Genomic DNA, 25204 nt, shown 5'->3' with positions numbered 1-25204 from the left:
TAATGGTAATCTAGTAAGGAAAACGTTCCTCTGAATTCTGTGAGATGCTGTTGCAAATTAGTCTCAACCAAGGAGGAAGCCGCTGGAACTTCAGAAGCACAGGCAACTACCTGGACTTGGGTTTGGCGTCTGAAGCAGGAGCACCTGTGCGGGACTGAGCCCTTAGCTGTGGGCTCTTGTGCTATCTCCAGGTAGATGATGTCAGAACTGAGTAGAATTTTAAGACACCAACGAATATCCAAGAACTTTGTAGTTCGAGAAAACTCCCACACATCTGGTGTCAGAAGTACTCTGTTTTGTTGTAGTGTGAAAGTAAAAGAAAAAGCTAGCAAACTGAATTTTCCCTTATTCACCTGGATTAAGCCATGCTATCCCGAATGGTAATTTTTCTTTCTTACATATACAGAGATCCACTCTTTTTTTTATATTCTTTTCCCATATAGGTCATTACAGAGTTCTGAGTCGAGTGCTACCATAGTAAATCCTTATTATTTATCTATGTTCAAATGATACTTATATTTAAGAACATTTTATTGCTAGAGGATGGAGGTCATTGTGTTAACTTAAAAATTGTTGCACAAACAGTGTACAATACTTCATCTTCTCCAAAGGAATAACACGGTGGTTGGCAACATCGGTGTCACAGAGTTCACTTGAGTGCTGACTGTGAGATGTGTACCAAATGCTTCACATGTATTATCTGATATAATTCTCATAGAAAGTCCATAAGGTATAAATGGTATCCACCTTTTCCAGACTAAAAGATATTAAGAAACTCACTCTAACTCAGTTTGTAAATGGTGAAATTAAGATTCAAATTAGAGAAGTCAGATACCAGAGCCCACACTGTGAGTAACTGCTCTTTCCTGCCTCTCAGAAAGAAGCCTAGGGGTGCGGTAGTGAAGTGGTAGCCAGACTGCTCTAGGATTCCTCGCTGCTTCAGTTTCCTTGTCGGGCTTCCTGGCAGCAGCCTAGCAGAAAGGCAAGCAAAGTTGTCTGAATATATTCGGGTAACCAAAGATGAAAATAACGAGCCCGTTCGCATACCATCATAAAATGATGGGACAATGCAGCCCAGCTTATGGGGCACGTGGGACAATGCAGCCCAGCTTATGGGGCACGTGGTCTGCACTACAGGAAGCCAGGTCTCAGTATATGAGAGGTGTCCATCTGGTAGGAGGTATTCTGCATGCCCCTAATGCCGGCTGAGGGAATCTGGTGTACGATGTCAGCTATCACAACAATAACAAAAGAAAAATGGATGCTTCATCAGCAGTGAACATGAAAAAAGTAGTCCAGAAATAGTGTTGGGTCTCCCATGGAAAACAGCAGGACCTAAAAGAGAATTTTAGTACCCTTGGAGAGGTTCTTAGGGTTCAGGTCAAGAAAGATTCTAAAACTGGTCATTCAGGAACTTCCTTGGTGGCCCAGTGCTAAGACTCTGCACTCCCAATACAGAGGGCCTGGGTTCGATCCCTGTTAAGGGAATTATTAATAGATCCCACATACCACAACTAAAAATTCACATGTTGCAACTAATAAAACCCGACACAGCCAAATAAATGCATATTCTAAAAACTGGTCATTAGAAAGCATTTGACTTTGTTCATTTTACAGAATATGAAACCCAGGTGAAAGTCATGTCACAGCAACATGTGATAGATGGACAACAGTGTGACTGTAAACTTCCAAATTCTAAGCAAAGCCCAGGGGAGCCTTTGGGAAGCAGAAAGGTGTTTACTGGGTGCTGTGCAGAGGACATGACTGCTGATGAGCTGCAGCAGTTCTTTTGCCAGTACGGGGAAGTGGTAGATGTCTTTAATCCCATGCTGTTCAGGGCTTTTGCCTTGTTCCATTTGCAGATGATCAGGTTGCCCAGTCTCTCTGTGGAGAGGAGGTGACTATTAAAGGAATCGACATACATATATCCAAGGCTGAACCTAAACACAGTAGCAACAGACAGCAGTGGAAGATGCGGTGATCCAGGTGGCTTTGGGAGTCAGGGTGGATTCAGTAGATCAGCAGTAGAGAGGGCAGGGCTGGTTTGGGAAATAATCCAGGTAGTAATATGGGCAGATGGAGGAATGTTGGTGCTTTTAGCATTAGTCCAGCAATGATGGCTGCAGCCCAGGGAGCTCTGCACAGCAGCTGGGGTATCATGGGCATGTTAGCCAGTCACCAGAACCAGCCAGGCCCGTCAGGTCATAACGAAAGACAAGGCAACATGCAGAGAGAACCGAGTCAGGCTTTGGGTACTGGAAGTAACTTTTAGAGTGCTTCTAATTCAGGTGCAGCAATTGGTTGGAGATCCGCATCAAATGCAGGGTCAGGCAGTGGTTTTAATGTAGGCTTTGGCCCAAGCATGGATTCTGAATCTTCTGGCTAGGGAATGTTGACTTTGGGTTATGGTTAGTTGGTATAAACTGGTGGGAATTCAAATTTTTCTAAACGCATGGTAAATATATTGTAAAATACGTATTTAAGAATTTTTAAAATTGGCGTCTTCAGTGTGGAGGTATATTCAGCAGTATATCTGGCATTTTTCTTTAGAAAAAGAGCTAAATGAATTTTAGTTTTGTTACATAAAGGGTTGAAGTATTGAGTGTTTGAAAGTGAACTGCTATTAACCTCATTGATAAACCAACACACTACAAAATGTTTCTCCTGCAATATTTTATCCATGGACTTGTGAAGTGAATTATTTGCATGTTTAAAATGGAAACCATTGGTTAGAACTACGTTTTTCTTGTTTTCATTCAAATCCCACCATATCACTTTTTTTCCCTTGGGAAATCTCCTCTTTGGAGAGCATGGTATCACAGTGCTTGGTTCTTTTGTTTTTGTTTTTTTAGCCCTTGTCTCCTTCATATACAAAAGTACAATAGAAAGCCTTCATTTAGTCTTTCCAGTTCATCTCATTTCAAGTGTTTATGGAAGAAGCACTTTGCTGAAAGTAGTGTTGTAAATAATTCTACCATAGGAATACTTCTGTCTGCATGCTTTCTCAGTCAAGAATTCTTATCACGCTGCACAGGCTGCATCTTTGATAGTAAGTGTCTCATTTTTATACACTACTCTTTATTTCATGGGCTTGTATCAATGCTGTGAATGCAAGGCTGGGATATGGAACCAGAGGCCTGTTAAAACTTTTGAAACCTTGTGTGGAATTGATGATGGTGCCAGTATGAGCGAGGAAAGGAAAGAGTGTGTGCAGAGATTTGGTGGTGCATAATGGATATTTTGTAACTTGTGTTACAAAAAAGACACAAGATGTGTCTCTCAGTCCTGTGGCTTTGGTAAGAGGGTGTGCTGAGAGCAGTGATAGCAAATAACATACAAATGTTTTTTGCATTCAAAGGACATCTGCATCTGTTGGAAGACTTTTAGTTTTGTTCTTCGTTAACCTACGTTAGCTGAATGTGTTAAGTGAAACGATGTTTGTCAACTACTGTGAATGCTGTATGGTGTGTGTTCTCTTCTGTCACAGATCTGTAAGTGTGGTAATGTGAACTGAAGCTGAGGGGCTGAGAACATGTACTGAGCCTATGGTGTGCTTTGCAGGAGTACTTGGAAGCAGAGTTCACTAGTGACTCACGGTGTCTCCAAGTAAGTTCAGATGTCTGTTGCTTACCCATAAGAATGCTGTGTGCTGCAGCTCTCTGTCCTGTGCTTGGATGCTTTTTTACAAGAGTTGTCAATGTTGGAAATTCTTAAATAATGCTGATTTAAGTAATAATGTGTATTTGGTTTGCAGCCCTGAATGCAAAGAATTCAAAGCAGTTAATTCTCCTTTTTTGACCCTTTTGAGATGAAATTTTCATGAAGTTTCTTGGCAATAGTTTATTGTGTTTCAAATAAACTTATTTGAAAAGTTGTCTGAAGTCATATGGATTTATCACTTGTCATACATAGACAGCTGATACCCAGATTCAACTGCTATTTGTTCTTGCATTGCTCCAAATGAAAAGTTTTTGTTTTGCTTTTTCAAATCTAGTTTTTAATGTCTAAGTGACTGCAGCTAAAATGGTAAGCAGTACCCTCTAGCTTTTTCTTAGTGCCTCTGTGCATATGGGTGCTGTTCTATTTGCATGGTCTATATAAATCTCCTTTGAGAAATCATGACTTCTAAAAATATTCTAATTTGAAGGAGTGGGCAAAACAATGTTAATTATTTTAAAATGCTTCATAGAAAAACTTGTCAATTGAAATGCAAGGAATATCAGCACCTTTCTAGTTGGGGATTAATTGCAATAAGGATAAAGTAGAAGAAACCACAAATTATCTTTTGCCTGAAATCTGTCAAGAAGCCTGATAGCTTTAAGAACTAGCAAAGTGGGTTGTCTATCTGTGGAAGTGTTAAGGGAAATGGTCTTTGTCTTCCAAAAGTGAGGAAATAGAGTAATATTGATAAAGGTGTAAACGTGTTAGTTAGTTGCTCAGTTGTGTCTGACTCTTTGCAACCCTGTGGGCTATAGCCTGCCAGGCTCCTCTGTCCATGGAATTCTCCAGGCAAGAATACTGGAGTGGATTGCCATTCCCTTCTCCACGGGATCTTCCCAACCCAGGGATCTGACACAGGCCTCCTGCATTGCAGGCAGATTCCTTTACTGTCTGAGCCAATGGAAAAGTGAACAATATTGATAAAATAGCTTACAAAACTCAGACACTCGAGATGCATTGTTAAGTATGTAAAAGCAGTAATATATTGCTTCTCTATTGTACTTAAATTGTAACTAACTTCTGTGAGAGTCCAGCTCCTTTTCTAATGGAAGAATGACAGTTTTTTTGTTGATAATTTACTTAATGCCCTTATCTAATTAGATTATGATAAATAAATTTGTCATTTTACAAGTTACTTGTTAAAATTTTATAAATGAAGCCATCCTTCAGACTTATGGTCACCACATCGTTTTATTCAGTTTCCTCAGTAAAAGGATTTTGCCTTGATTTAATTTTTTTCTGCATCTAAACTGCATGATTTCCAAACCTTGTACTACGTGATTTTTACATTTTAGCACTTGCACTATTATCCAGCAGAAGTAACACGATAACACTTAAAATAATATTCAGAGACCTCCAAAGACTAAACAGACGAAACTTCAAAGAGCTCAGGGTAAGTTAAGGTTGTCAAGGTCATGGTTTTAATCCCTTATTAACACTTGCGTAAATCTGGTTACCAGTCTTAGAAAGATTTGAATGTTGAGAACAACCATCTATTAGCATGTTTATGGTATGACATAGCTATGGGTAGTTAATTATACATTACAAAAAAATTGTTTTGAAGTTTAAAGTAAACTATTTGGCAAAGATTTGTTTTTAAAGTGTATTTGGTTATCTAAATGCATTCATTCCAAAACTTTTTTCTGAACCAGTTGAATAAAAATTTTTGTTGCCACCACATACAAAAAAAGAAAAAAACGCCTAGGATCCCTCCATTCTTTCTAGCTCCTTTGATCCTTCCAGTACAGTAGAAAGGCTAAAGGCACAGCTACGTGACAGCGGTTTCCTGTCTTATTTGGTTAGTCTCACTCCTAAGAGTCTGGAGATGAAAGAAATACCGCAACCTGCTTCATTTGGCAGAAGAGGTAGCCATCTTTCTGTTTGATTTCTCTCTTTCTCTTTACCCTGCCCCTCTTCTGCTCTAGATGTGCTCTGGCTAATGTAAACATAGGCCCTCCCTCTTCCCTTTGGTTCCTATTAGAGGTACAGAGTCCAAACTCAGTCTCTAGGCCACACAGTCGCCAGGCCAACAAATCTGAGCAAGGTGTGGAGGCATGGAATATGACTTGAGTAGGAAAGCTGGCTGACTGAGAAGATGGCAGACTAGTGTCTCAAAATACCCATTTATCAGGGTCAGGATGCCAGGCTCTCTTGTAGAACAGAGATGGAGGCGGGGGGCAGTGAGGAAATAAAGTAAAAAGGCAGAATGCAGAGGGATAGGCAGTGAAGAAGCAAAGTGAAAAGGGGCAATCAGACTTGCAAAACAGCTCCAGGAGCTGCCAACTTCTGAAAGGAATGTGTTAATCTCTTCTCTCCTGTAGGTAATCACAGATGTGCAGGGTCAGACTATCTCCCTATGAGCTGAGCAAAGACGATTTAGTCCAGCAGTCAGGCAGAAGGGCTGTGTTTTCTGAGGCACCGCATTCTATATGGTTATAATCACAACAGCACCAAAAACCAAGTCAAAAACAGTTCCAACGTGGAATCAGAATTGGAGCTTCTCTGCAACTTTAGCATGGTACATCATGTCCGTCCTTTTACTTTTAATCTGTGAGTAGGAAGATATTCTGGAAAAGGAAAGGACAACCTGCTCCAGTCTTCTTGCCTGGAAAATTCCATTCACAGAGGATGCTGGTGTGCTACAGTCCATGGGGTTGCCAAAGAGTTGGACATGGGAGCATGTGTACTCAGTACAGGACATCATACTAAAATATTTTTTTGTAGGCAGCATGTATAAGTTGTGGTTTTCAGAACTGAGGTACTTAAACAAGGGACTAGTAAACTATAGCCTGGCAGACAGCCTGTTTTTGTAAATAATAATTTATTGAAACATAACCACATCCATTTCTTTGTTTTGACTGTGGCTACTTTTATGCTACAGCAAAACAGTTATGTAGTTGCAGCAAAGACTTCATAACTGGCAAAGGTAAACTATTTACCTTCTAGCCCTTTAAGAAAAGGTTTGCTGATCTTTAGTTTACACCATTTACATCTAATGGGAGAAGGCAATGGCAACCCACTCCAGTACCCTTGCCTGGAAAATCCCATGGGCACAGTCCATGGGGTCGCTGAGGGTCGGACACAACTGAGCGACTTCACTTTCACTTTTCACTTTCATGCATTGGAGAAGGAAATGGCAACCCACTCCAGTGTTCTTGCATGGAGAATCCCAGGGACGGCAGAGCCTGGTGGGCTGCCATGTATGGGGTCCCACAGAGTCGGACATGACTGAAGCGACTTCGCAGCAGCAGCAGCATTGATCAACAAGGCTGGTTTACATCTACCTTCTTGCTGTTGTCTAATGTGTCCTTTCTTCCACTTTTCTCACTTGCTGCTGTCTTATGGACAAGCGAAAACTTTTTATCAGATCAGATCAGTCGCTCAGTCGTGTCCGACTTTTTGCGACCCCATGAATCGCAGCACGCCAGGCCTCCCTGTCCATCACCAACTCCCGGAGTTCACTCAGAGTCACGTCCATCGAGTCAGTGATGCCATCCAGCCATCTCATCCTCTGCCGTCCCCTTCTCCTCCTGCCCCCAATCCCTCCCACCATCTGAGTCTTTTCCAATGAGTCAACTCTTCGCATGAGGTGGCCAAAGTACTGGAGTTTCAGCGTTAGCATCATTCCTTCCAAAGAAATCCCAGGGCTGGTCTCCTTCAGAATGGACTGGTTGGATCTCCTTGCAGTCCAAGGGACTCTCAAGAGTCTTCTCCAACACCACACTTCAAAAGCATCAATTCTTCAGCACTCAGCTTTCTTCACAGTCCAACTCTACATCCATACATGACCATTGGAAAAACCATAGCCTTGACTAGACGGACTTCATTTCATGTTTAGGGACAGCTGGCAATCAGTTCTTTGTTGGTTGGATTTTTTCCCTCCAATTTTATGGAGATATAATTGGTATATAACCTTAGTTTTAGGTGTTGTCTACTTAAATGGTCACAACCTAAAGGTTGAGAGTAAAGTTTTATTTGGCGGGAATTTTTAGGACTCAAGCCCAGGAGATAGCATCTCAAGTGACCCTAAGAGAACTGTTCCAAGGAGGAAGGGGGAGGAGTCAGGTTATATAGGAGTTTGCAACAAAGGGCAGGTAGTCTGAACGTCAAAATATTATTGTTAATTAAGGAAAACAGTATATCTCAAGTTAAGAAATTTAGCATTGTTCTGTGTATAGGAATCAAGATTGCCAGGAGAAATACCAATAACCTCAGATATGCAGATGACACCACCCTTATGGCAGAAAGCAAAGAACTAAAGAGCCACTTGATGAAAGTGAAAGAGGAGAGTGAAAAAGTTGGCTTAAAACTCAACATTCAGAAAATGAAGATCATGGCATCCAGTCCCATCACTTCATGGGAAATAGATGGGGAAGCAATGGAACAGTGACAGACTATTTTTTGGGCTCCAAAATCATTGCAGATGGTGACTGTGTTGTAGCCACTCATTCTGGGAAACAAACTCACTCAGAAGGACAATGCAGATAGTGGAGTGCAGTTTATTACACCAGCGGGCCCCAGGCAGAGTCTCCTCTTAGCCAAGGACCCCAACCAGTTTTTGTGAAAACCTTATATACCCTAAGTGTACATGACCAAACCCACCTCCCCAAATTCTCTGAAACTAGTCTGAACAAAGGAAAATAAAGATACAACCAAAGTTAACCCATGATTTGTATGCCTTAAATCCATTATTCGTATGCCTTAGGCCTAGGTAGTTAACAGTGGAAACAATTATCAATAGGCCTGTGGTGATACCCCAATAAGCATAAAGAATTTATGATTCTATTTGGTTACACAGATAATTAGGGTATTCTTTTAGGTGACGGAGAATCTAGGTATGAGCCCTGGGGCTCTTCCATCTGGGGGGTCTAGTTTTCCAGTTGGTATGTCCTTTCCATAGACACTGGGCATATAGCTCCAAGTCCACAGTCTGGGCCAAGATGGAGTCCTGCTTTCAAGATGGAGCCTGTTCATCTGTTTCATCCATCAACTGCAGCCATGAAATTAAAAGACACTCGCTCCATGAAAGAAAAGTTATGACCAACCTAGACAGCATATTAAAAAGCAGAGACATTACTTTGCCAACAAAGGTCCGTCTAGTCAAAGCTATGGTTTTTCCAGTAGTGATGTATGAATGTGAATGTTGGACTATAAAGAAAGCCGAGCGCTGAAGAATTGATGCTTTTGAACTGTGGTGTTGGAGAAGACTCTTGAGAGTCCCTGGGACTGCAAGGAGATCCAACCAGTCCATCCTAAAGGAGATCAGTCCTGAATATTCATTGGAAGGACTGATACTGAAGCTGAAACTCCAATACTTTGGCCACCTGATGCAAAGACCCTGATGCTGGGAAAGATTGAAGGTGGGAGGAGAAAGGGATGACAGAGGATGAAATGGTTGGATGGCATAACCAACTCAATGGACATGAGTTTGAGTAAACTCCGGGAGTTGGTGGTGAACAGGGACACCTGGCGTGCTGCAGTCCATGGGGGTCGCAGGTATGGGATTGCTTGATCACATGGTAGTTTTATTCCTAGTTTCTTAAGGAATGTCCATCCTGTTCATCATAGTGGCTGTATCCATTTGCATTCCCAAGAATGTAGAATGGTTCCATTTTTACACACCTTCTCAGCATTTATTGTTTGGAGCCCTTTTGATGACACCCATTCTGGCTGATGTGAGATGATACCTTATTGTGGTTTTGGTTTGCATTTCTCTAATAAGTGGACTCCACTGGTGGCTCAGTGGTAAAGAAGCTGCCGGGAATGCAGGAGATGTGGGTTCAATCCCCGGGTGGGCAGGTCCCCTGGAGTTGGTCCTTTACCAACCGCAGTATTCTTGCCTAGAATATTACATGGACAGAGAAGCCTGGTGTGCTAGGGTCCATGGGGTCATGAAGAGTGAGACAGGATGGAGCGACTGAGCACACACGACACACACAATCTCTTCCTTCCTGCTGTCATTCATAGGTAGGGTCTGATTATGTCCTTGTGAGCTGAACAAGGGCATTTTTGTCCAACAGTCAGGCAGAGGGACTGTGTTTACTGAGACAGGGCTTTATATAAGATCATAATAAAAACAACCACTCAAACAAGTCAAAGAGACAGTCCAAAATGGAGTCAGAACTGGTTCTTCTTTGCAAAATTAGCAAGGTACATCTTTTCTATACTTTTCCTTTTAACTGTGGCCGTCACATTAAAATATTTTTTGTAGGCAGCATATATTGAGATCATGCTTTCCTCCCAATCTACTTCTACCTCTGAATTGATGTACTGAAACAGGGACTTTAAAAAAATATTTTATTGGAACATAGCTATATCCATTTCATTATGTATTGATTGCGGCTTATTTTGTGCTACCACAAAAGAGTTATGTAGTTCCAACAGAGACTTCATAACTTGCAAAGGGAAACTATTTACTTTCTGGCTCTGTACAAAAGGTTTGTTGATCTTTGGTTTACACCATTTATATGTAATGTAATGATGTATATGATTGTTTTACATCTACTGTCTTGCTATTGTCTCATATGTCCTTGGTTCTCCTTTTCTCTTTTGCTGCTATCTTTTGGACAAGTGAAAACATTTTTATAACTTCATCATTTCCTTTTGTGGCTTAGTAGTTATAAGTTCTAGTGGTGTTGTTTTAGTTTATACTGTGTATCTTTATCACAGTCTCCCTATGCCAAAGCCTTTGACTGTGTGGATCACAATAAACTATGGAAAATTCTGAAGATGGGACTACCAGACCACCTGACCTACCTCTTGAGAAAACTATATGCAGGTCAGGAAGCAACAGGTAGAACTGGACATGGAACAACAGACTGATTCCAAATAGGAAAAGGAGTAAGTCAAGGCTGTATATTGTCACCCTGTTTATTTAACTTATATGCAGAGTACATCATGAGAAATGCTGGGCTGGAGGAAGCACAAGCTGGAATCAAGATTGCCAGGAGAAATATCAATAACCTCAGATATGCAGATGACACCACCCTTATGGCAGAAAGTGAAGAAAAACTAAAGAGCCTCTTGATGAAAGTGAAAGTGAAAAAGTTGGCTTAAAGCTCAACATTCAGAAAAATAAGATTGCATAACTTCATGGCAAATAGGTGGAGAAACAGTGGAAACACTGGCTGACTTTATTTTGGGGGGCTCCAAAATCACTGCAGATGGTGACTGCAGCCATGAAATTAAAAGATGCTTACTCCTTGGAAGGAAAGTTATGACCAACCTAGATAGCATATTCAAAAGCAGAGATATTACTTTGCCAACAAAGGTCCGTCTAGTCAAGGCTATGGTTTTTCCTGTGGTCATGTATGGATGTGAGAGTTGGACTGTGAAGAAGGCTGAGTGCAAAAGAATTGATGCTTTTGAACTGTGGTGTTGGAGAAGACTCTTGAGAGTCCCTTGGACTGCAAGGAGATCCAACCAGTCCATCCTAAAGGAGATCAGTCCTGGGTGTTCATTGGTAGGACTGATGTCGAAGCTGAAACTCCAATACTGGCCACCTGATGGCGAAGAGCTGACTCATTTGAAAAGACCCTGATGCTGGGAAAGATTGAGGGCAGGAGGAGAAGGGGACGACAGAGAATGAGATGGTTGGATGGCATCACCAATTCGATGGACATGAGTTTGAGTGAATTCTGGCAGTTGGTGATGGACAGGGAGGCCTGGCGTGCTGCTGTTCATGGGGTTGCAAAGAGTCGGACAGGACTGAGCGACTGAACTGAACTGATACTGTGTATCTTTATCACAGTCTCCTTTCAACAATACACCATTTTAAACGAAGTGTGAGAACTTTGACAACATACTTTCATTCCCTTCTCCTGGCTTTTTTTATATTGTTGTTATGTATTTCATCAGTTCATGTGTTATAGGAACAAGAATGTTTTATATTATTTTTGTTTCAAGCCATCTGATTGTCTTTTAAAGAGATGTAAGTAGAAAGGTAAAAGTCTTTATATAATTTACCAGTGTAGTTACCACTACTGGTGTTCTTCCCTCTTTTGTGCAGATGCAGACTTCCATGAGGTACCATTTTATTTTGGCCTCAAGGACTGGTTTCCTTTACATTCCTTTCACATTTCTTTCATATGGGTGTGCAGGTGACAAATCATTTGATTATTTGCATATTTAAGACTTCATTTTATGTTTAGGGAGAGCAGGTAGTCAGTTGTTTGGTTGTATTTTTTTCCTCCAGTACTATGGAGATATAATTGGCTTGTAACATTAGTTTTAGGTGTTGTCGACCTAAAAAGTAGTCACAACCTAAAAGTTAAGAAGAATGGTTTATTTGGTATGAAGTTTTAGGACTGCAAGCCCAGGACACAGCATCTCAAGTGACTTTAAGAGAACTGTTCCAAGAAGGCAAGGGGTGGAGTGAGGTGATATAGAAGTTTGCAGTAAAGGGCAGGTAGTTTGAACATCAAAATATTATTATTAATTAAGGAAAACCAGATATCTCAAGAAATACAGCACTTTTCTATGTATGAGAAGATGCCAGAGTCTGGGCTTGCTGAAATCAATCCTTTCATACACATCTCAGCTATCAGGGACCACTATCCTGCCTTTTTCACATCATCCCCAAGCTCCTCAAGGCTCACCCTGGGGAGTGGCTGGTAGCTGTATAGCAGATATTGTTCTTCATGGGCATCCTCTGAGCTCAGAAATTCACATTTGTACAGCTGGAATTACTGATGATTGTGACATCCGGTTTACTGATATGACAGGAAATACTCCATTTCTCAGTGTACAACATAGGGATTTTATATTTATATATATATAAATAAAATATACACATATATATGTATATATAGTATGTAATAGATAATAATGATCACAGTAAGTTTAGTTAACATCCATCACCTGATATAGTTTTAAAAAGTTAAGGCCTATTCTCAGAGCAGCTTACAAATATGTAACTCAGCATTAAAAACTATACTCAGCATGCTGTACATGACATCCCCAGGAAAGTTATACACCCCTTTTTCTATTTCCCCCGCCACCAAGGGCCTCCTCTAGCAAATGCCAAGCAGTTCTCTGTAATCTATGAGTTTGGGGTTTTATTTATTTATTTTTATTGTTTATGGTGTAGAGTTGGTTTACAATGCTTTAGTTTCTGGCATACAGAAAGTGAATCAGCTCTATGTTTGCATATATCCCCTCTTCTTTGGATTTCCTTCCAATTTAGGTCATCATACAGCATTGAGTATAGTTCCCTGAGCTATACAGTAGATTCTTACTAGTTATCTATCTTAGATATAGATTCAATAGTGTACATTTGTCAGTCCAAATTACCCGATTCTTCCCAAAACCCCTTTTAACCTTGATGTCCATAGGTATATTCTATCCCTCCAGGTCTGCTTTGCAAATAAGTTCCTCTCTACCACGTTTCTAGCTTCCACATATATCTGTTTACCATATTTGTTTTTCTCTTTCTGACTCACTGAACTCTCTGTGACCGACTGTCTTCTAGGTTCCTCCATCTTACACACTGACAATTTCATTCCTTTTCATGGCTGAATAATATCCACTGTATATATATGAAAAGTGAAAAGTGTTACTTGCTCAGTCATGTCCAACCTTTACAACCCCATGGACTGTAGACCATGAGGCTCCTCTATCCATGGAATTCTTCTGGCAAGAATATGGGACTGGATACTATTCCTATCTCCAATGGATCTTCCCAACCCAGGGATCGAACCTTGGTCTACTGCATTGCAGGTGGATTCTTTGCCATATGAGCCTTGAGGAAGACCCTGTGTATATATATCACAACTTATTTGTGGAGGCAGATGTCGATGGACCTTCAGTTGTATCCATGCCATGGCTATTGTAATTTGTGCTGCTGTGAACACTGCAATACATGTGTCTCTTTGGATGATGTTTTCCTCTGAATATATGTCCAGAAATGGAATTGCATGGTTACATGGTAGTTTTATTCCTAATTTCTTAAGGAATCTGTATACTGTTCCCCGTAGTAGCTATATAAATTTACATTCCTACCAAGAGCATATGAGGGTTCACTTTTTGCCACATGCTCTCCATCATTTGTTGTTTGTAGCTTTTTTGATGATAGCCATTCTGACTTTTCTGAGATGATACCTCGTGCTTTTGATTTGGGTTTCTCTAACAATTGGACAGAGAAGGCAATGGTAACCCACTCCAGTACTCTTGCCTGGAAAATCCCATGGATGGAGGAGCCTGGTGGGCTACAGTCCATGGGGTTGCTAAGAGTGGGACATGACTGAGCGACTTCACTTTAACTTTTCACTTTCATGCATTGGAGAAGGAAATGGCAACCCACTCCAGTGTTCTTGCCTGGAGAATCCCAGGGATAGGGGAGCCTGGTGGGCTGCCATCTATGGGGTCACACAGAGTCGGACACGACCTGAAGCGACTTAGCAGCAGCAGCAATTGGATTGCCCTGGAGCCTCAGCAATATAGAATCTGCCTGCAATGCAGAAGCTGTGGGCTCAATCCCTGGGTAGAGAAGATCTCCTGGAGAAGGGGATGGCTACCCACTGTAGTATTCTTGCCTGGAAAATTCCCCAGACAGAGGAGCCTGTGCGCTAGAGTCCTCTGGGTGGCTAAGAGTCAGACATAACAGAGCAGACACAGCACTAACAATCTTTTCTTTCCTGAAACTATGCTTAGGTCAGCATGGTCAGATTATCTTCCTGTGACTGAAAAAGGGCACTTTGGTCCAACAGTCAGGCAGAGGGACTGGGTTTACTGAGACAGGGCTTTATGTATGATTGTAACAACAGCAACTAAAACCACTCAAAGAAACAATTCCATCATGGAGTTAGAATTGGCTCTTCTCTACAATATTAGCCTGGTACACTTTTTTTTTAATTATTTTAATCTATGCATACTGTTAAAATACATTTTTTAGGCAGCATATATTTAGGTCATGCTTTTTCCCCCAGTCTACTTTTGCCTCTGAATTGAGGTGTTGCAACAGGAGCTATGACTTTGTTGACTATGGCCATATGTCAACTGTGGCCTGGTCGATGGCTTGTTTTTGAAAATAATATTTTATTAGAATATAGCCACATCCATTTCTTTTTGCATTGACTGTGGCTGCTTTTGTGCAACAACAGAGTCGTGGAGTTGCAACAGATACTTGGTAACTTGCAAAGGGAAACTATTCATCATCTGGCCCTGTAAGAAAAGGTTTGCTGAACTTTGGTTCACACCATTTACATCTAATGTAAAGATGGATATGGTTGGTTGAAATCTGTCCTGCTCTTGTCTCATGTGTCCTTTGTTCCTTTTTTCCTCTTTTGCTGCTGTCTTTTGAATGAGTGAAAGTTTTTTTTTTATAACTTCACCTTATTTCCTTTCTCTGCTTAGTAGTTATAACTTTTTTTTTATTTTTTAACTTTACAATATTGTATTGGTTTTGTCATATATCAACATGAATCCACCATATAATGTGCATGTTTATCACAGTCCACTTTCAATCAATACACCATTTATACACAGTGTAAAACATTGGCAGAATACTTGCATTCTCCTTTCCTGGGCTTTTTAATATTTTTGTCATATATCTCATAAGTACATGTATTATAAACCAAAATATTTGTATTATTTTGCTTCAAGCAATCTGATTATCTTTTGAAGATAGGCAAATAGTGAAGTAAAAACCTTTACATAATTAACAATAGTTTTGCCATTACTGATGCGGTTTACTCTTTGCTGTAGATCCAGACCTCCATGTGGCACCATTTACTTTTGGCTTCAAGGACTGACTTCCTTTACATTCCTTTCACATTTCTTCTGTTTGGATCTGTAGGTGACCTATTGTTTGACCTTTTGTATATTTAAGATTTCATTTAATGTTTAGGCATATTTGGTAATCAGTTGTTTCTTGGTTGGATTTTTTTACTCCAGTAGTATTGAGGTATAATTGGCACATTAGTTTTAGGTGTTGTTGACTTGAAAAATAGTCACAACCTAAAAGTTGAGAGGAAGTTTTATTTGGTGGGAATTTTTAGGACTTCAAGCCCAGGAGACACCACCTCAAATGACCCTGAGGAAACTCCAAGGAGGGTGGGGAAGAGTCACATTATATAGAAGTTTGCAACAAAGGGCAGGTAGTCTGAACATCAAAATATTATTGTTAATTATGGAAAACCAGATATCTCAACTTAAGGAATTTTACACGTTTCTATGTATGGGAAGATGCAAGAGTCTGGGCTCACTGAAATCATTCCTGTCATATGCATCTCTGCTATCAGAAGCCACTATCCTGACTTTTCTTTCCCCCGCCCAAGCTCCTCAAGGCTCACCCTGGGAAGTGGCTGGTGGCTGCTATGAATAGCAGATATTTTTCTTCCTGGGTGCCCTCTGGGCTCAGAAGTTCACGTTAGATGGGCTGGAATCACTGATAACTGTGATCCTGATTTATTGGTATGGCAGGAAATTCTCCATTTCTTAGTGTACAACATAGTGATTTTATACATGTATATATATGTATGTACATATGTAATATAAAATGATCATCATAATTTTAGTTAAGATACATCACCTGCCATAGTTAAAAAAAATTAGTAAAAATGTTAAGACCTACCCTCAGAGCAGCTTACAAATATGTAATACAGTGTTACAATCTATACTCAACATGCTGTACATCGTATCACCAGGACTTATTGTATGACTGGAAGTTTGTACCTTTTCATTACCTTTTCCTAATTTTCCCACCAAGAGACTCCTCTAACAACCACCAATCAGTTCTATGTATCTCTGAGTTTGGGATTTTTATTTTAAAAAAATTTTAATGGTGTATAGTTGCTTTACAGTGTTTAATTTTCTGCTGTACAGAAAATGCATCAGCTTTCTGTTTGGATATCCTTCCAATTTAGGTCATCATGGAGCAATGAGTGGAGTTCCCTGAGCTATACAGTAGGTTCTCATTAGTCATCTATCTTAGACATAGACTCAATAGTATAAATTGTCAATCCAAATCTAATTCTTCTCAATGTCCTTTTTAACTTTGATGTCTGTAGGGTTTGTTCTGTTTCTTTAGATCTGCTTTGCAAATAAGTTCATTATACCACATTTCTAGGTTCCACACATGTTAATATACAATATTTCTTTTTCTCTTTCTGCCTTAACTGAACTCTGTATGACTGTCCCCAGGTCCATCCACATCTCTGCACATAACACACTTCATTCTCTTTTTATGACTAATAGTCCAGTGTATATGTACCATGATTTCTTTAGCTGGTCCTCACTGATGGACATTTGTGTTGCTTCTATATCCTGGTTAAAGTAAACAGTGCTTCAGTGCACATTACAGAGGATGTGGCTTTTTCAGTGATAGATTTTGTCAGGTATATGCCCAGGTGCGAGATTGCTTGGGCTTGTGGTAGTTCTAGTCCTAGTTTTTTAAGGAATCTCCATACTGTTCTCCATAGTGGCTGTATCAATTTATGTTCCTACCAAAAGCGTAGGACAGTTCCCTTCTCTCCACACTCTGTCCAGAACTTGGTGGTGGTACAGATAATATTTAATTTTTTTAGTTGGTGTATAATTGATTTACAATATCTTCCTGATTTCTGGTGTACAACAATGTGAATCAGCATTCCTGCCATTTGAGCCTCCCTCTCACCATCTCCACCATCCCACCTGTCTAAGTCATCACCCAGAACTGAGCTGAGTTCCCTGTGCTCCATAGCTGCTTCCTACAAGCTGCTGCTGCTGCTAAATCACTTCAGTCGTGTCCGACTCTGTGTGACCCCACAGACGGCAGCCCACCAGGCTCCTCCGTCCATAGGATTTTCCAGGCAAGAGTACTGGAGTGGGGTGCCATTGCCTTCTCTGTCCTACAAGCTATCTATTTTTATACAAGTAAGTGTGTGTATATCAATGCTACTCTCTCAATTCATGCCACCCTCTCCTTCCCCCACTGCCTGTCTTTTCCTGCCCTGCCTGAAAATAGATTCAGAAGTATGTATCTCTCTCTTCTAGAGTCCATATATATGAATTAATATCTGTTTTTCTGACTTACTTCACTCTGCATGACATTCTCTGTGAGGTTCATCCACCTCATACACTAACTCAGTTTCATTTCTTTTCATGGCTGAGTAATACTCCATTGTGTGTATATGTATCACAACTTGTTTATCAAGGCAGATGTCAATGGATATCTTGACTGCATCCATGTCATGGCTATTGTAAATTGTGCTGCTGTGAACTTTGGGGCAAATGTGTCCTTTACAATGATGGGTTTTCCTGGATATATGGCCAGAAATGGATTGCTTGGTCATATATTAGTTTTATTCCTAGTTTTTAAAGGAATTTCCATACTGTTCTCCATAGTAGCTGTATAAATTTACATATCCACCAAGAATGTAGAAGATTCACTTTTATCTACACCCTCTCTATCATTTATTGTTAGTAGCCTTTTTGATAACTGACATTCTGAGGCTGGTGTGAGAGGATACCTCACTGGGGTTTTATGTTTCTCTAATCAATGGATTCCCCTGGACCTTTAGCAGCACAGAATCCACCTGCCATGCGGATGTTGGTTCAGCCCTTGGGTAGGGAAGATCCCCTGGACAAAGGGATGAGTACCCGCTCCAGTATTCTTGCCTGGAAAATTCCGCAGAGGAGCCTGGTGCACTGTAGTCCACTAGGTGACTAAGCATCAAACAGTTTTGAGCAGACACAGCACCAATCTTTCTTTCCTGCAGCCATTAACAGGTAGGGGGTCAAATTATCTGTGGGCTGAACAAAGGCACATTAATCCAACATTCAGGCTGAGGGTTGGTTTACTGAGGCAGGGCTTTATGTATGATTATAACAATAGCAACCAAAACAAGTCAAAGAAACAGTCCCAACATGGAGTCAGAATTGGTTCTTCTCTGCAACATTAGTATGGTACATCTATGTGTTTCTATTCTTTTACTTCTAATCTGTGGGTATCATACTGAAATCTTTTTTGTAGACAGCATATATAGATCATGCTATCTCCCCATATTTACTTCTGCCTTGTATTTACTTACTTCTGCCCCATATTTACTTCTGAATTGAGGTACTTAAGAGACTAATAAACTATGGCCTGGCAGATGGCCTGTTTTTGAAAATACTATTTTGTTGGGACATAGCCACATCCATCCCTTGATGTATAGACTGCGGCTGCACTTGTGCTACAACAGCGTCACGTCGCTGCAACAGAGACTTCACGACCTGCAACAGGAAACCGTTTACCTTTCGGCCCTCAAGTTTACACCATCTATATCTAATGTAATGGTCAATGTGTGCTGTTTACATCTACTGTCTTTCTGTTGTCTCATGTGTCCTTTGCACCTTTTCCCGTGTGCTGCTATCTTTTGGAGGAGTGAAAACTTTTATGTAATTTCACCTTATGCTCTTTCTGGCTTTGCAGTTATAAGTCCTTTCTGTGTTCTTTCACATTATTTAACTGTGTATCTTTATCACAGTCTGCCTCAGCAATATACCATTTTATATGCAGTATTTGACAACATACTTTCATTCCCCTTTCCTGGCCTCTTTGACATTGGTGTCATGTATTTCACCAGTACTTATGTTATAAAACCAGAAATGTTTGTATTATTTTTGCTTCAGGGAATCTGATTGTCTTTTAAACAGAGGTAAATAGGTCAAAGTCTTTAATTTCCCGATATACTTACTTGTGTTCTTAAGTCTTTTGTGAAGGTGCAGACCTCCATGTAGTACCATTTCCTTTTGGCTTGAAGGACTGACTCCTTTCTATTCCCTTCGCATTTCTTCTATATGGATGTGCAGTTGACAAATTGACCATTTTCATATTTGAGACTTCATTTCATGTTTAGGGGGAGCAGGCAGTCAATTTGTTGGTTGGATTTTTCCTCCAGTTTTATGGACATATAATCGTAATATCACGTTAATTTTAATCCATGCAACACAGTGATTTTATACATATTTTATGTATATATATAATGTGAAATGATCACAGTAAGTTTACTTAATATCCAACATCTGACATAGCTAAAAAAAAAATCTGTGATGAGAACTTCCAAGACCTAGTCTCTTATCAGCTTACAAATCAGCAATACAGTATTTTCATCTATATTATCTATACTCAGCATGCTGTAACTTAAATACTCAAGACTTAATCTATAACTGAAAGTTTGTTCCTTATAACCACTTTCTTATTTTTCCCCTACTACCAACAACCTCCCCTTACAACCACCAACCAGTTCTCTGTCTATGAGTTTGGGGGGTTTTATTTTATTTTACTTTTTGTTTTTTATTAGTTTTTAATGGAGTATAGTTGCTTTACAATGTTTGCTTCTTCTGTAGAGAAACTGAATCAGCTATATGAGTACACACATACACCGAACTGGTCTGTATGTTGAAGTGAAGTGAAGTGAAGTGAAGTGAAGTCGCTCAGTCGTGTCCGACTCTTTGTGATCCCATGGACTGTAGCCTACTAGCCTCCTCCCTCCATGGGATTCTCCAGGCAAGAGTACTGGAGTGGGTTGCCATTTCCTTCTCCAGGGGATCTTCCTGACCCAGGGCTCGAACCCGGGTCTCCTGCATTCCAGGAAGGTGCTTTAAACTCTGAGCCACCAAACATATACACATATGGACCAAACATATACACTTAACTGATCACATGGATCACAACCTTGTCTAACTCAATGAAACTATGATCATGCCGTGTAGGGCCAACCAAGACATATGGGTCATGATGGAGAGTTTAGACAAAATGTGGTCCACTGGAGAAGGGAATGGCAAACTACTTCAGCATTCTTGCCATGAGAACCCCATGAACGGCATGAAAAGGCAAAAAGACATGACACTGAAAGATGAGCTCCCCAGTTCAGTAGGTGCCCAATATGCTACTGGAGAAGAGTGGAGAAATAGCTACAGAAGCAATAGAGAGGCTTTTGTGATTAGAAGTGCAGTGCATGTTGGGGTCCCTGTGTTTTCTTGAATGATAGATTTCTCGGAATCTAGAGCCAGGTGTAGAAATGTCAGCTCCTTGACTGACCTCTCTTGACAGTGTTTGGGCAGGTATTTGGAGGCTGTCCTTTCTTCTGGGCACCAACCGTGTATATTCCCAGGGGTAGGTAGCAGGGTTCCTTTCCTCCAGGCAGTCTCCCAGTTACTGTTTGTAGCCCTGTGAGAATGCTAACTAGACCAGTGGGATTTGATTTCTTGTCATCCTTCTTATGGACATGCCTGCAGTCATTAGGAATGTGGAAGCATTTTGGTTTCTTATTGAGGTTTAAGTTTTCTGGTTTTGATTTTTCCTTCAAAGGTGTGAAGATAATATAGCTGTAGCAACTGACTTCCTTAAGTTCCATCTTGGCCAAAATTTACTTCTGCAATACCCGTCCTGGGACAAGTCCTAAGGGCAGCCATTATGGTTAACAGCCCCCCATGTCCTGTGGACTCTAGGTGCCCCGAAGCCCTGGCTGTCCGGTTGTACTGCCAGGACATGTCCACAAGTGGGCAGCATTTTTCCACATCCACCTTGGGTTCCTAGTGCAACCAGAGCCTTAGGGAATGTCAGGTTCCTGGGCTGTGCCTTCCAGTGCAATGTGTCTGAGCAAACACCTAGGGGCTTGTGTCCCACAGCCTCCTCTCCTTAAAGCTATACTCTCCTGCATTTTAACTAATCCCAACAGGTCCAGAGCACCCAGATCTAGACACCAAGGTGCCTAGGAAGCTGCACTCTCGGGAAGGAAGCTTGAGCTGGGAACCTTAGCACCAGGAGAGGGTGGAGATCAGTTGACTATTGCTTCCAAGATCCTCCAGGCCTTGATTCCACTCCGGACTCCAGTCCCAGCCAGAGCCGAGCAGACACTGGAGGTTGAAGAGGGGTCTCAGGAAGGGCACCCTGCCAGGCTGTCTCGACCTCACCCTGTCCCAACCTGGGACACAAGCTTGCGTCGACTCCTGGTATAGGAGAAACGTCAAATAAAGTAGGTTCGAGGAGATACAGTAGGAATTACTTTTCTTTTCCTTTGACATCGTGCCCAAGTTGTATAGTCTATTGGTTGTTCTGTGCTTGTTGTCAGTGTACAGACCTCTGATACAGATATGATGGTAACTATAGGCTGTATCTATGTTTCTGGGTTTTTTTTGTCACAGAGCTTCTTGCAGAAGGTCATGCCCCCTGCTGAGCACAAGGTCCTTGTGGATTATCTATGTCTGACCCAGTTTTCAGTGTATATGAGGAAGGAAAGAGACTATCTCTGTGGATTACCTTTAGAGATGGCCATTTCTGTGGTCGGGTCAGAGGCAGAAACTTCTGTGTGTATGTGAAAAACAAACGAAAGAAGAAAGTAAGAAAGCTGATAATTCTGGTGGATTATCTATGATGGATACCGAGTTCTCTATTTCTGCTAGCCTGGACCCCCTAATTCATCCCCACCCCCTTCACTTCTGGATTTGTCTTTTTTTTTTTTTCTGGTTCCCTTGGTATGAGATAGAACCTTCTCAGGGTCTCTCTTTGGGGTGTAAATTCGATCCTTCGTTTATTTTTCTTCAGTCCAGACGGGGACATTATGGGCCCTGTGGTCTTCCGCTGTCTGGCTGAGTCTCTGGAGCAGAGGATCCTTCAATTTCCATCCCCGTGGCTTCCAGGGGCATAACATCCCCGTCTCTCAGTGGGGTTTTCTCTGGCCGAGTAATAGTCCGTCCCTTATAGGCGGCACATCTTGTTGAAGCTCTAACGTATCGGTGGGGATTTTGCTGTTTCTCTGTCTTGGTTCCTGTGAATATTGCTGCAGTGCTTGTGGATGTGCACGTCTCTTTCTGAATGATGGGTTTCTAGGGGTTTAAGCCCAGGGCTGGGAATGTCAGCGCCTAGGCTTAGTCTCTCTTGAGAACTTTTTGGCAGGCATTCGAAGACTGTCCATTTTTCTGGGAGTTGCCAGTCCTTCACACCGACAGTGTCGGGGGCTCCCTTTGCTCCAGCCCCTCTCCCGCATTTAGTGCCTGTAGCCTTGTGACGACACCTAACTTGCCTGGTGGATTTGATGTCTCCTTGTCCCTTTGATTGGTATTCCTTCAGGAATCAGGGATCTTGAGTGTTTTGCCCTGAGTGTGGTATTATGTGCTTTTTGTTGTTCCTTCCAGTGTGTGTTGGAAAATATACCTGTGCGGTTGGCCACCTTAAAGTCCAAGGTGTTTGGAATATATCTCTGCAATACCTGCCGCAGGACAGGTCCTAAGAACAGCGGTTATCGTTCACAAGTCCCTAAGCCTTGTGACTTACAGGTGCCCTGAGCAAGTGTGGTGCCATTATACTTACAGGTAGTGTCCACAAGGTTATAGCACGTTCCTGCCCACCTCAGGTTCCTGGGTCAAACAGAGCCTTAGCCAAAGCTAGATTCCTAGGTTTGAATTTGAGTGGAATATGCCTGAGGCAAACTTCTCAGTCTTGTTCTCTCTGTGACTTCCCCCCGGTGCTTTACATGCCAGACCACCAGACTAATCAGATCCCTGGCCTCATCAAGGGGACTGGACATGGAAGCCTAGCGTGCTGCAGTTCATGGGGTCGCAAAGAGCTGGACACAACTGCGTGACTGACAGACATGCAACACATCCTGTCCTATACAGGTAGCCTGAGGCAGTTTTCCTTTAGGGACTGGATAAGAGTCTCTCACAAGCTTATTTCCTCTCGCTCTTTGTGTCAGCCTGCATACTCTTAACTCCCTTAACTTGGGGGGTGGGTGTGCGTGTGGAGCTTAAGTTGAAGAATGCACCATGAAGTCCAAAGACATATCTAGTATCAGTAATATGCCTACCATATATTTCTCAGAGAGTCCATGGGAATCTGTGAGAAGTATTTAGATATCTGTAGAGGAACCCAGGTGTTGCGAGATGGCATCAGAGGGCAGACACACTGAAACCATAATCACAGAAAACTAGTCAATCTGATCACACGGACCACAGCCTTGTCTAACTCAATGAAACTCAGCTATGCCGTGTGGGGCTATCCAAGACGGGTGGGTCATGGTGGAGAGGTCTGACAGAATGTGGTCCACTGGAGAAGGGAATGGCGAACCACTTCAGTATTCTTGCCTTGAGAACCCCATGAACAGTATGAAAGGCAAAATGATAGGATACTGAAAGAGGAACTCCCTAGGTCGGTAGGTGCCCAATATGCTACTGGAGATCAGTGGAAAAATAACTTCAGAAAGAATGAAGGGATGGAGCCAAAGCAAAAAACAATACCCAGTTGTGGATGTGACTGGTGATAGAAGCAAGGTCCGATGCTGTAAAGAGCAATATTGCATAGGAACCTGGAATGTTAGGTCCATGACTCTAAAGGAGATCAGTCCTGGGTGTTCATTGGAAGGACTGATGCTAAAGCTGAAACTCCAATACTTTGGCCACCTCATGTGAAGAGTTGAGTCATTGGAAAAGACTCTGATGCTGGGAGGGATTGGGGGCAGAAGAAGAAGGGGACGACAGAGGATGAGATGGCTGGATGGCATCACCGACTCGATGGACACAAGTTTGAGTAAGCTCCGCTAGTTGGTGATGGACAGGGAGGCCTGGTGAGCTGCGATTCATGGGGTTACAAGGAGTCAGACATGACTGAGCAACTGAACTGAACTGAGGGCAATATTTACACAACAATGCAGGGCTATGTGGGTTTGAACTGAGGAGTGAAACTCATTTGAATTCTTACATTGCAGAGTTTGAGTCTCAACTGTCTTACCTATAAAACAGGGATTCTGAAATCTATTTATCACTAACAATAGAAAAATGCCTCATGGGTTTGTTTTGGGGGTTCTAGCATTGATGTTTTCACTGCTATGGCCTGAGTTCAATCCCTGGTCACGGAACTAAAATCCCACCAGCAAAGTGGTACAGAGAAAAAAGAAAAAAAAAAGGGGAAAGAAAGAAACAAGGAAAAGAATTTTACTGGATTTTTTTGTCTTTCAGACCAGCAAAAACTGTGGAAATCGCACTAACAGGTCTGCCTTGCAAGAAATGGTTAAAGTTCTTCAAGAGATAGAAAATTATATGGATCAGAAACTGATATCTACATCAAGAATGGAAAAGAAATAGAAGAAATAAATGTAGGTAAGATCGTATTTTTTTTACTCACAATTGATTTCCATATGTAACTGTTAAAGGTAATAACAGAGACAATGTACTGAGATGATGGAAAATGGAAGTGAATGACAGCAACGTTATAGAGGCGGCAGAGAGGAATGGGAACAGTACAGTATACCTGTACTATCTATGGAGCAGTATAATGTTACCTGAAAGTAACTTAAATCTGTGGCAAATGTAGAAGAAAAATTTTAGAGCAGCCACTTACACTCCTTTTACAGAAGTATAATAGATTTAATAAGAGAAGATAAAGTTGAATCATATTAAATGCTCAACTAACACCAGAGAAGGCAGAAAAGATTTTTTCAAGTGCAACAAAGAGAAAACAGTTATAGCTGTATTAATATTTACCATGTTCTTATCAATAATCACTTTAAATGTAAATGATCTAAAT

General features: G+C 41.3%; 1 pseudogene; it reads left to right on the top strand.

Annotated features, from left to right (window-relative positions):
* Positions 1–198: 198 nt before the first annotated feature.
* Positions 199–24762, top strand: LOC129622106 (TAR DNA-binding protein 43-like; annotated as a pseudogene).
* The last annotated feature ends 442 nt before the right edge of the window (positions 24763–25204 follow it).

This window comes from Bubalus kerabau, chromosome 10, assembly GCF_029407905.1.
Source record: "Bubalus kerabau isolate K-KA32 ecotype Philippines breed swamp buffalo chromosome 10, PCC_UOA_SB_1v2, whole genome shotgun sequence".
Taxonomy (NCBI): Eukaryota; Metazoa; Chordata; class Mammalia; order Artiodactyla; family Bovidae; genus Bubalus; species Bubalus kerabau.
This window is presented reverse-complemented; position numbering and strand designations above follow the sequence as displayed.